At 41.2% G+C, this 12,500-nt stretch overlaps 1 protein-coding gene across 1 annotated transcript in view; it reads left to right on the top strand.

Moving 5' to 3' along the window:
- LOC110514272 (adhesion G protein-coupled receptor L3-like) overlaps positions 1 to 12,500 on the top strand; it is a 165,673-nt gene that overhangs the window by 46,757 nt on the left and 106,416 nt on the right. The gene's annotated exons all lie outside the window — the stretch shown is intronic.

Genomic DNA, 12,500 nt, shown 5'->3' with positions numbered 1-12,500 from the left:
ATGAGTTCTAAACAGGTTCCTCATAACATGTGTTCTAACAGGTTCCTTATAACATGTGTTCTAACAGGTTCCTTATAACATGTGTTCTAACAGGTTCCTTATAACATGTGTTCTAACAGGTTCCTCATGACATGTGTTCTAACAGGTTCCTCATGACATGTGTTCTAACAGGTTCCTCATGTGTTCTAACAGGTTCCTCATAACATGTGTTCTAACAGGTTCCTCATGACATGTGTTCTAACAGGTTCCTCATGACATGTGTTATAACAGGTTCCTCATGACATGTGTTCTAACAGGTTCCTCATGTGTTCTAACAGGTTCCTCATAACATGTGTTCTAACAGGTTCCTCATGACATGTGTTCTAACAGGTTCCTCATAACATGTGTTCTAACAGGTTCCTCATGACATGTGTTCTAACAGGTTCCTCATGACATGTGTTCTAACATGTTCCTCATGTGTTCTAACAGGTTCCTCATAACATGTGTTCTAACAGGTTCCTCATGACATGTGTTCTAACATGTTTCTCATGACATGTGTTCTAACATGGTTGTAAACAGGTTCCTCATGACATGTGTTCTAACATGTTCCTCATGTGTTCTAACAGGTTCCTCATGACAGTGTGTTCTAACAGGTTCCTCATAACATGTGTTCTAACAGGTTCCTCATAACATGAGTTCTAACATGCTTCCTCATGACAGTGTGTTCCAACATGGTTTTAAAGAGCTGCTTTAAAAGGAGAGCTCACTGCATCACGTTGATAGAGTTCTGTCACACAGAGGGAAAATGGCTTTTTAATGGCTTTACAAAAATACACTTTATCTGAGCCTGATATCATAACGTGATAACATGTGATTGAACCGTGTGGTGGTTAGAACACAAGCTATAATGGATCTTTAGAAACGTCAACAGACCTGAAGATAAACATGATCAACTGTCGATCGTTATCAATACGGCAAACTGTGGCTTGTAACCGTTATTTAGTAAACAGGTCGGCTATTGGGAATTATCGTTGTTTACCAGACCTAGTATGTAGACAAAGACTGCAAAACATCTGAATGGAGGAGGGGCTATACATATCTATACTATACCACCTGACAGAATGGGTCTATACATATCTATACTATACCACCTGACAGAATGGGTCTATACATATCTATACTATACCACCTGACAGAATGGGTCTATACATATCTATACTATACCACCTGACAGAATGGGTCTATACATATCTATACTATACCACCTGGCAGAATGGGTCTATACATATCTATACTATACCACCTGACAGAATGGGTCTATACATATCTATACTATACCACCTGACAGAATGGGTCTATACTATACCACCTGGCAGAATGGGTCTATACTATACCACCTGGCAGAATGGGTATATACATATATATACTATACCACCTGACAGAATGGGTCTATACATATCTATACTATACCACCTGACAGAATGGGTCTATACATATCTATACTATACCACCTGACAGAATGGGTCTATACTATACCACCTGACAGAATGGGTCTATACATATCTATACTATACCACCTGACAGAATGGGACTATACAATACCACCTGGCAGAATGGGTCTATACTATACCACCAGGCAGAATGGGTCTATACATATCTATACTATACCACCTGACAGAATGGGTCTATACATATCTATACTATACCACCTGGCAGAATGGGACTATACATATCTATACTATACCACCTGACAGAATGGGTCTATACATATCTATACTATACCACCTGACAGAATGGGTCTATACATATCTATACTATACCACCTGACAGAATGGGTCTATACATATCTATACTATACCACCTGACAGAATGGGACTATACATATCTATACTACACCACCTGACAGAATGGGTCTATACATATCTATACTATACCACCTGACAGAATGGGTCTATACATATCTATACTATACCACCTGACAGAATGGGACTATACATATCTATACTATACCACCTGACAGAATGGGACTATATATATCTATACTATACCACCTGACAGAATGGGACTATACATATCTATACTACACCACCTGACAGAATGGGTCTATACATATCTATACTACACCACCTGACAGAATGGGTCTATACATATCTATACTATACCACCTGACAGAATAGGTCTATACATATCTATACTATACCACCTGACAGAATGGGACTATACATATCTATACTACACCACCTGACAGAATGGGTCTATACATATCTATACTACACCACCTGACAGAATGGGTCTATACATATCTATACTATACCACCTGACATAATAGGTCTATACATATCTATACTATACCACCTGACAGAATGGGACTATACATATCTATACTATACCACCTGACAGAATGGGTCTATACATATCTATACTATACCCCCTGACAGAATGGGACTATACATATCTATACTATACCACCTGACAGAATGGATCTATACATATCTATACTATACCACCTGACAGAATGGGGCTATACATATCTATACTATACCACCTGACAGAATGGGTCTATACATATCTATACTACACCACCTGACAGAATGGGTCTATACATATCTATACTATACCACCTGACAGAATGGGTCTATACATATCTATACTATACCACCTGACAGAATGGGACTATACATATCTATACTATACCACCTGACAGAATGGGTCTATACATATCTATACTATACCCCCTGACAGAATGGGTCTATACATATCTATACTATACCACCTGACAGAATGGGTCTATACATATCTATACTATACCACCTGACAGAATGGGTCTATACATATCTATACTATACCACCTGACAGAATGGGGCTATACATATCTATACTATACCACCTGACAGAATGGGTCTATACATATCTATACTATACCACCTGACAGAATGGGTCTATACATATCTATACTATACCACCTGACAGAATGGGACTATACATATCTATACTATACCACCTGACAGAATGGGGCTATACATATCTATACTATACCACCTGACAGAATGGGTCTATACATATCTATACTATACCCCCTGACAGAATGGGTCTATACATATCTATACTATACCCCCTGACAGAATGGGTCTATACATATCTATACTATACCCCCTGACAGAATGGGTCTATATATATCTATACTATACCCCCTGACAGAATGGGTCTATATATATCTATACTATACCCCCTGAGAGAATGGGTCTATACATATCTATACCCCCTGACAGAATGGATCTATACATATCTATACTACACCACCTGACAGAATGGGTCTATACATATCTATACTACACCCCCTGACAGAATGGGTCTATACATATCTATACTATACCACCTGACAGAATGGGTCTATACATATCTATACTATACCACCTGACAGAATGGGACTATACATATCTATACTATACCACCTGACAGAATGGGTCTATACATATCTATACTATACCCCCTGACAGAATGGGACTATACATATCTATACTACACCACCTGACAGAATGGGTCTATACTATACCACCTGACAGAATGGGACTATATATATCTATACTATACCCCCTGACAGAATGGGTCTATACATATCTATACTATACCCCCTGACAGAATGGGACTATACATATCTATACTATACCACCTGACAGAATGGTTCTATACCCTGACAGAATGGGTCTATACATATCTATACTACACCACCTGACAGAATGGGTCTATGCATATCTATACTATACCACCTGACAGAATGGGTCTATACATATCTATACTATACCACCTGACAGAATGGGTCTATACTATACCACCTGACAGAATGGGACTATACATATCTATACTACACCCCCTGACAGAATGGGTCTATATATATCTATACTATACCACCTGACAGAATGGGTCTATACATATCTATACTACACCACCTTTCGGGGAGAGGTAAGGTCCTCTCCTAATTAAAAAGGCGAGACAAACAGAGGGAAAGGCCTAGGGACATTATAGGTTTTCCGTCAACGTCTTAGGTCTCAGTAGAATCCATTTGATTAAAATGGTATTACTTCCTGGTCTCTGTCTGGCAGCTGGGAGGTGACATGCTATTCAGGGGACAGCAGAGGAGCGGTAGAGGGGTTGGGTATCTGTTGGTGTTTTTATTAGGATCCCTATTAGCTGTTGCAAAAGCAGCATCTACTCTTCCTGCGGTTCCACACAGAACGTGAAACATGGACCTAATACAGAACATTAATAGACAACAGCTCATGGATCTAATACAGAACATGAATAGACAACAGCTCATGGATCTAATACAGAACATTAATAGACAACAGCTCCTCATGGACCTAATACAGAACATTAATAGACAACAGCTCCTCATGGACCTAATACAGAACATTAACAGACAACAGCTCATGGACCTAATACAGAACATTAATAGACAACAGCTCCTCATGGACCTAATACATAACATTAATAGACAACAGCTCATGGATCTAATACAGAACATTAATAGACAACAGCTCCTCATGGACCTAATACAGAACATTAATAGACAACAGCTCATGGATCTAATACAGAACATGAATAGACAACAGCTCATGGACCTAATACAGAACATTAATAGACAACAGCTCATGGATCTAATACAGAACATGAATAGACAACAGCTCCTCATGGATCTAATACAGAACATTAATAGACAACAGCTCATGGACCTAATACAGAACATTAATAGACAACAGCTCATGGACCTAATACAGAACATGAATAGACAACAGCTCATGGACCTAATACAGAACATTAATAGACAACAGCTCATGGACCTAATACAGAACATTAACAGACAACAGCTCATGGACCTAATACAGAACATGAATAGACAACAGCTCATGGATCTAATACAGAACATTAACAGACAACAGCTCCTCATGGATCTAATACAGAACATTAATAGACAACAGCTCATGGATCTAATACAGAACATGAATAGACAACAGCTCATGGATCTAATACAGAACATTAATAGACAACAGCTCATGGATCTAATACAGAACATTGACAGACAACAGCTCATGGATCTAATACAGAACATTAATAGACAACAGCTCATGGATCTAATACAGAACATTGACAGACAACAGCTCATGGATCTAATACAGAACATTGACAGACAACAGCTCATGGATCTAATACAGAACATTAACAGACAACAGCTCCTCATGGACCTAATACAGAACATTAATAGACAACAGCTCCTCATGGACCTAATACAGAACATTAACAGACAACAGCTCATGGACCTAATACAGAACATTAATAGACAACAGCTCCTCATGGACCTAATACATAACATTAATAGACAACAGCTCATGGATCTAATACAGAACATTAATAGACAACAGCTCCTCATGGACCTAATACAGAACATTAATAGACAACAGCTCATGGATCTAATACAGAACATGAATAGACAACAGCTCATGGACCTAATACAGAACATTAATAGACAACAGCTCATGGATCTAATACAGAACATGAATAGACAACAGCTCCTCATGGATCTAATACAGAACATTAATAGACAACAGCTCATGGACCTAATACAGAACATTAATAGACAACAGCTCATGGACCTAATACAGAACATGAATAGACAACAGCTCATGGACCTAATACAGAACATTAATAGACAACAGCTCATGGACCTAATACAGAACATTAACAGACAACAGCTCATGGACCTAATACAGAACATGAATAGACAACAGCTCATGGATCTAATACAGAACATTAACAGACAACAGCTCCTCATGGATCTAATACAGAACATTAATAGACAACAGCTCATGGATCTAATACAGAACATGAATAGACAACAGCTCATGGATCTAATACAGAACATTAATAGACAACAGCTCATGGATCTAATACAGAACATTGACAGACAACAGCTCATGGATCTAATACAGAACATTAATAGACAACAGCTCATGGATCTAATACAGAACATTGACAGACAACAGCTCATGGATCTAATACAGAACATTGACAGACAACAGCTCATGGATCTAATACAGAACATTAACAGACAACAGCTCCTCATGGATCTAATACAGAACATTAATAGACAACAGCTCATGGATCTAATACAGAACATGAATAGACAACAGCTCATGGATCTAATACAGAACATTAATAGACAACAGCTCATGGATCTAATACAGAACATGAATAGACAACAGCTCATGGACCTAATACAGAACATTAACAGACAACAGCTCCTCATGGACCTAATACAGAACATGAATAGACAACAGCTCATGGACCTAATACAGAACATGAATAGACAACAGCTCATGGATCTAATACAGAACATTAATAGACAACAGCTCATGGACCTAATACAGAACATGAATAGACAACAGCTCATGGACCTAATACAGAACATGAATAGACAACAGCTCATGGACAGAACTAGATCCGTTTGTTTTGGGTTGCATGCTAAATGACACTGTATTCCCTATATGGCCACTGGTCAACATGTGGCAGGATGTAACCAGGGACTTGTACCTCCTTTACTAGTCATCATTCTGCCGTGGCAACACAGGATGTGATGTCACTACCTGCCTTTCCCAGGGTCGACATACCTCTATACCTCTATATAGTAGACTGTAGTAGAGACTGACAGTACCCTGTTCATTCTCTGTCTAGTCTCTGTATTCTAGTCTCTGTATTCTAGTCTCTGTCTAGTCTCTGTCTAGTCTCTGTATTCTAGTCTCTGTCTAGTCTCTGTATTCTAGTCTCTGTCTATTCTCTGTCTAGTCTCTGTATTCTAGTCTCTGTCTAGTCTCTGTATTCTAGTCTCTGTATTCTAGTCTCTGTATTATAGTCTCTGTATTCTAGTCTCTGTATTCTAGTTTCTGTATTCTGGTCTCTGTATTCTAGTCTCTGTATTCTAGTCTCTGTCTAGTCTCTGTATTCTAGTCTCTGTATTCTAGTCTCTGTCTAGTCTCTGTCTAGTCTCTGTATTATAGTCTCTGTATTCTAGTCTCTCTATTCTAGTCTCTGTATTCTAGTCTCTGTATTCTGGTTTCTGTCTAGTCTCTGTATTCTAGTCTCTGTCTAGTCTCTGTATTCTAGTCTCTGTATTCTAGTCTCTGTATTCTAGTCTCTGTATTCTAGTCTCTGTATTCTGGTCTCTGTATTCTAGTCTCTGTATTCTAGTCTCTGTATTCTAGTCTCTGTATTCTAGTCTCTGTCTAGTCTCTGTCTCTGTATTCTAGTCTCTGTATTCTAGTCTCTGTATTCTAGTCTCTGCATTCTAGTGTCTGTATTCTGGTCTCTGTATTCTAGTCTCTGTCTAGTCTCTGTATTCTGGTCTCTGTATTCTAGTCTCTGTATTCTGGTCTCTGTATTCTAGTCTCTGTATTCTAGTCTCTGTCTAGTCTCTGTATTCTGGTCTCTGTATTATAGTCTCTGTATTCTAGTCTCTGTATTCTAGTCTCTGTATTCTAGTCTCTGTATTCTGGTCTCTGTATTCTAGTCTCTGTATTCTAGTCTCTGTATTCTAGTCTCTGTATTCTAGTCTCTGTATTCTAGTCTCTGTCTAGTCTCTGTATTCTAGTCTCTGTATTCTAGTCTCTGTATTCTAGTCTCTGTATTCTAGTCTCTGTATTCTGGTCTCTGTATTCTAGTCTCTGTCTAGTCTCTGTATTCTAGTCTCTGTATTCTAGTCTCTGTATTCTAGTCTCTGTATTCTAGTCTCTGTCTAGTCTCTGTATTCTAGTCTCTGTCTAGTCTCTGTATTCTAGTCTCTGTATTCTGGTCTCTGTATTCTAGTCTCTGTATTCTAGTATCTGTCTAGTCTCTGTATTCTAGTCTCTGTATTCTAGTCTCTGTATTATAGTCTCTGTATTCTGTCTGTATTCTAGTCTCTGTATTCTAGTCTCTGTATTATAGTCTCTGTATTCTAGTCTCTGTATTCTAGTCTCTGTATTCTAGTCTCTGTATTATAGTCTCTGTATTCTGTCTGTATTCTAGTCTCTGTATTCTAGTCTCTGTATTCTAGTCTCTGTATTCTAGTCTCTGTATTATAGTCTCTGTATTCTGTCTGTATTCTAGTCTCTGTATTCTAGTCTCTGTATTCTAGTCTCTGTATTCTAGTCTCTGTATTCTGTCTGTATTCTAGTCTCTGTATTCTAGTCTCTGTATTATAGTCTCTGTATTCTGTCTGTATTCTAGTCTCTCTATTCTAGTCTCTGTATTCTAGTCTGTATTCTGGTTTCTGTCTAGTCTCTGTATTCTAGTCTCTGTCTAGTCTCTGTATTCTAGTCTCTGTATTCTAGTCTCTGTATTCTAGTCTCTGTATTCTAGTCTCTGTATTCTGGTCTCTGTATTCTAGTCTCTGTATTCTAGTCTCTGTATTCTAGTCTCTGTATTCTAGTCTCTGTCTAGTCTCTGTCTAGTCTCTGTATTCTAGTCTCTGTATTCTAGTCTCTGTATTCTAGTCTCTGCATTCTAGTGTCTGTATTCTGGTCTCTGTATTCTAGTCTCTGTCTAGTCTCTGTATTCTGGTCTCTGTATTCTAGTCTCTGTATTCTGGTCTCTGTATTCTAGTCTCTGTATTCTAGTCTCTGTCTAGTCTCTGTATTCTGGTCTCTGTATTATAGTCTCTGTATTCTAGTCTCTGTATTCTAGTCTCTGTGTTCTAGTCTCTGTATTCTGGTCTCTGTATTCTAGTCTCTGTATTCTAGTCTCTGTATTCTAGTCTCTGTATTCTAGTCTCTGTATTCTAGTCTCTGTCTAGTCTCTGTATTCTAGTCTCTGTATTCTGGTCTCTGTATTCTAGTCTCTGTATTCTAGTATCTGTCTAGTCTCTGTATTCTAGTCTCTGTATTCTAGTCTCTGTATTATAGTCTCTGTATTCTGTCTGTATTCTAGTCTCTGTATTCTAGTCTCTGTATTATAGTCTCTGTATTCTAGTCTCTGTATTCTAGTCTCTGTATTCTAGTCTCTGTATTATAGTCTCTGTATTCTGTCTGTATTCTAGTCTCTGTATTCTAGTCTCTGTATTCTAGTCTCTGTATTCTAGTCTCTGTATTATAGTCTCTGTATTCTGTCTGTATTCTAGTCTCTGTATTCTAGTCTCTGTATTCTAGTCTCTGTATTCTAGTCTCTGTATTCTGTCTGTATTCTAGTCTCTGTATTCTAGTCTCTGTATTATAGTCTCTGTATTCTGTCTGTATTCTAGTCTCTCTATTCTAGTCTCTGTATTCTAGTCTGTATTCTGGTTTCTGTCTAGTCTCTGTATTCTAGTCTCTGTCTAGTCTCTGTATTCTAGTCTCTGTATTCTAGTCTCTGTATTCTAGTCTCTGTATTCTAGTCTCTGTATTCTGGTCTCTGTATTCTAGTCTCTGTATTCTAGTCTCTGTATTCTAGTCTCTGTATTCTAGTCTCTGTCTAGTCTCTGTCTAGTCTCTGTATTCTAGTCTCTGTATTCTAGTCTCTGTATTCTAGTCTCTGCATTCTAGTGTCTGTATTCTGGTCTCTGTATTCTAGTCTCTGTCTAGTCTCTGTATTCTGGTCTCTGTATTCTAGTCTCTGTATTCTGGTCTCTGTATTCTAGTCTCTGTATTCTAGTCTCTGTCTAGTCTCTGTATTCTGGTCTCTGTATTATAGTCTCTGTATTCTAGTCTCTGTATTCTAGTCTCTGTGTTCTAGTCTCTGTATTCTGGTCTCTGTATTCTAGTCTCTGTATTCTAGTCTCTGTATTCTAGTCTCTGTATTCTAGTCTCTGTCTAGTCTCTGTATTCTAGTCTCTGTATTCTAGTCTCTGTATTCTAGTCTCTGTATTCTAGTCTCTGTATTCTGGTCTCTGTATTCTAGTCTCTGTCTAGTCTCTGTATTCTAGTCTCTGTATTCTAGTCTCTGTATTCTAGTCTCTGTATTCTAGTCTCTGTCTAGTCTCTGTATTCTAGTCTCTGTCTAGTCTCTGTTATCTAGTCTCTGTATTCTGGTCTCTGTATTCTAGTCTCTGTATTCTAGTATCTGTCTAGTCTCTGTATTCTAGTCTCTGTATTCTAGTCTCTGTATTATAGTCTCTGTATTCTGTCTGTATTCTAGTCTCTGTATTCTAGTCTCTGTATTCTAGTCTCTGTATTCTAGTCTCTGTATTATAGTCTCTGTATTCTGTCTGTATTCTAGTCTCTGTATTCTAGTCTCTGTATTCTAGTCTCTGTATTCTAGTCTCTGTATTCTGTCTGTATTCTAGTCTCTGTATTCTAGTCTCTGTATTCTAGTCTCTGTATTCTAGTCTCTGTATTCTAGTCTCTGTATTCTAGTCTCTGTATTATAGTCTCTGTATTCTGTCTGTATTCTAGTCTCTGTATTCTAGTCTCTGTATTCTAGTCTCTGTATTCTAGTCTCTGTATTCTAGTCTCTGTATTCTAGTCTCTGTATTCTAGTCTCTGTATTATAGTCTCTGTATTCTGTCTGTATTCTAGTCTCTGTATTCTAGTCTCTGTATTCTAGTCTCTGTATTCTAGTCTCTGTATTCTAGTCTCTCTTCATTCTAGTCTCTTTGTTCTGGTCTCTTTATTCTTTATTCTAGTCTATTTGTTCTAGTCTCTGAGAGGGAGTGAATCATTATCTTTAAGGATGTCTGAGCTCTACAAAGACTGTCATTTTAATCACCTGAAGATATTCCATCCCTTCCTCCCTCCTACACTCCCTCTCTTCATTCCATCCCTTCCTCCCTCCTACACTCCCTCTCTTCATTCCATCCCTCCGCTCCTCCCTCTCTTCATTCCATCCCTCCTACACTCCCTCTCTTCATTCCATCCCTCCTACACTCCCTCTCTTCATTCCATCCCTCCTACACTCCCTCTCTTCATTCCATCCCCCCTACACTCCCTCTCTCCATTCCATCCCTCCTACACTCCCTCTCTCCATTCCATCCCTCCTACACTCCCTCTCTCCATTCCATCCCTCCTACACGCCCTCTCTCCATTCCATCCCTCCTACACTCCCTCTCTCCATTCCATCCCTCCTACACTCCCTCTCTTCATTCCATCCCTTCATCCCTCTACACTCCCTCTCTCCATTCTATCCCTCCTACACTCCCTCTCTTCATTCCATCCCTCCTACACTCCCTCTCTCCATTCCATCCCTCCTACACTCCCTCTCTCCATTTCATCCCTCCTACACTCCCTCTCTCCATTCCATCCCTCCTACACGCCCTCTCTCCATTCCATCCCTCCTACACTCCCTCTCTCCATTCCATCCCTCCTACACTCCCTCTCTTCATTCCACCTCCTCCCTCCATCCCTCCATCCCTCCGCTCCTCCCTCCATCCCTCCACCCCGGCCAAGACGGCCCCTATTAGAGAATAAAACCCAAATATAGTTACTCGTTATACACTCAATCCCTTCATCCCTCTGCCCCGGCCTCCACCCCTCCCTCTATCCCTCCATCCCTCGTTCTCTCTGCCCCGGCCTCCACCCCTCCCTCTATCCCTCTGCCCCTTCCTCCACCCCTCCTCTATCCCTCTATCCCTCTGCCCCTTCCTCCACCCCTCCCTCTATCTATCCCTCCATCCCTCTGCCTCTTACTCCACCCCTCCCTCTATCCCTCTATCCCTCTATCCCTCCACCCCTCCCTCTATCCCTCTATCCCTCTATCCCTCCACCCCTCCCTCTATCCCTTCATCCCTCCGCCCCTTCCTCCACCCCGCCCTCTATCCCTTCATCCCTCTGCCCTGGCCTCCACCCCTCCCTCTATCCCTCCATCCCTCTGCCCCGGCCTCCACCCCTCCCTCTATCCCTCTGCCCCTTCCTCCACCCCTCCCTCTATCCCTCTATCCCTCTGCCCCTTCCTCCACCCCTCCCTCTATCCCTTCATCCCTCCGCCCCAGCCTCCACCCCTCCCTCTATCCCTCTGCCCCTTCCTCCACCCCTCCCTCTATCCCTGTATCCCTCTGCCCCTTCCTCCACCCCTCCCTCTATCCCTTCATCCCTCCGCCCCGGCCTCCACCCCTCCCTCTATCCCTCCATCCCTCCATCCCTCTGCCCCGGCCTCCACCCCTCCCTCTATCCCTCTATCCCTCTGCCCCTTCCTCCACCCCTCCCTCTATCCCTTCATCCCTCCGCCCCGGCCTCCACCATTCCCTCTATCCCTCCATCCCTCTGCCTCTTACTCCACCCCTCCCTCTATCCCTCTATCCTTCCACCCCTCCCTCTATCCCTCTATCCCTCCACCCCTCCCTCTATCCCTTCTTCCCTCCGCCCCTTCCTCCACCCCGCCCTCTATCCCTCCATCCCTCCATCCCTCTGCCCCTGCCTCCATCCCTCCCTCTATCCCTCCGCCCCTGCCTCCATCCCTCCCTCCATCCCTCCGCCCCTGCCTCCATCCCTCCCTCTATCCGTTCATCCCTCTGTCCCGGCCTCCACCCCTCCCTCCATCCCTCTGCCCCTGCCTCCATCCCTCCCTCTATCCATCCATCCCTCTGT

This window comes from Oncorhynchus mykiss, unplaced genomic scaffold (assembly GCF_013265735.2).
Source record: "Oncorhynchus mykiss isolate Arlee unplaced genomic scaffold, USDA_OmykA_1.1 un_scaffold_300, whole genome shotgun sequence".
Taxonomy (NCBI): domain Eukaryota; kingdom Metazoa; phylum Chordata; class Actinopteri; order Salmoniformes; family Salmonidae; genus Oncorhynchus; species Oncorhynchus mykiss.
Note: the sequence above shows the minus strand (reverse complement) of the source record. Positions and strands in the feature narration are given on the sequence as shown.